Genomic DNA, 1439 nt, shown 5'->3' with positions numbered 1-1439 from the left:
GTTAAAGAGACTGTCTTTTTTCCATTGGATGTTCTTTCCTGCTTTGTCAAAGATGAGTTGGCCATACGTTTGTGGGTCTAGTTCTGGGGTTTCTATTCTATTCCATTGGTCTATGTGTCTGTTTTTGTGCCAATACCATGCTGTCTTGATGATGACAGCTTTGTAGTAGAGGCTAAAGTCTGGGATTGTGATGCCTCCTGCTTTGGTCTTCTTCAAAATTACTTTGGCTATTCGGGGCCTTTTGTGGTTCCATATGAATTTTAGGATTGCTTGTTCTAGTTTCGAGAAGAATGCTGGTGCAATTTTGATTGGGATTGCATTGAATGTGTAGATAGCTTTGGGTAGTATTGACATTTTGACAATATTTATTCTTCCAATCCATGAGCAGGGAATGTCTTTCCTTTTCTTTAAATCTTCTTCAATTACCTTCATAAGCTTTCTATAGTTTTCAGCATACAGATCCTTTACATCTTCGGTTAGATTTATTCCTAGGTATTTTATGTTTCTTGGTGCAATTGTGAATGGGATCAGTTTCTTTATTTGTCTTTCTGTTGCTTCATTGTTAGTGTATAAGAATGCAACTGATTTCTGTACATTGATTTTGTATCCTGCAACTTTGCTGAATTCATGTATCAGTTCTAGCAGACTTTTGGTGGAGTCTGTCGGATTTTCCATGTATAATATCATGTCATCTGCAAAAAGCGAAAGCTTGACTTCATCTTTGCCAATTTTGATGCCTTTGATTTCCTTTTGTTGTCTGATTGCTGATGCTAGAACTTCCAACACTATGTTAAACAACAGCAGTGAGAGTGGGCATCCCTGTCGTGTTCCTGATCTCAGGGAAAAATCTCTCACTTTTTCCCCATTGAGGCTGATATTAGCTGTGGGCTTTTCATAAATGGCTTTTATGATGTGTAAGTATGTTCCTTCTATCCCGACTTTCTCAAGGGTTTTTATGAAGAAAGGGTGCTGGATTTTGTCAAAGGCCTTTTCTGCATCGATTGACAGGATCATATGGTTCTTCTCTTTTCTTTTATTAATGTGATGTATCCCGTTGATTGATTTGCGAATGTTGAACCAGCCCTGCATCCCAGGAATGAATCCCACTTGATCATGGTGAATAATTCTTTTTATATGCCGTTGAATTTGATTTGCTAGTATCTTATTGAGAATTTTGGCATCCATATTCATCAGGGATATTGGCCTGTAGTTCTCTTTTTTTACTGGGTCTCTGTCTGATTTAGGAATCAAAGTAATACTGGCTTCATAGAATGAGTCTGGAAGTTTTCCTTCCCTTTCTATTTCTTGGAATAGCTTGAGAAGGATAGGTATTATCTCTGCTTTAAACGTCTGGTAGAACTCCCCTGGGAAGCCATCTGGTCCTGGACTCTTATTTGTTGGGAGATTTTTGATGACTGATTCAATTTCTTCGCTGGTTA

Source organism: Herpailurus yagouaroundi, unplaced genomic scaffold (assembly GCF_014898765.1).
Source record: "Herpailurus yagouaroundi ecotype Mexico unplaced genomic scaffold, PumYag 139, whole genome shotgun sequence".
NCBI classification, from domain to species: Eukaryota; Metazoa; Chordata; class Mammalia; order Carnivora; family Felidae; genus Herpailurus; species Herpailurus yagouaroundi.
Note: the sequence above shows the minus strand (reverse complement) of the source record.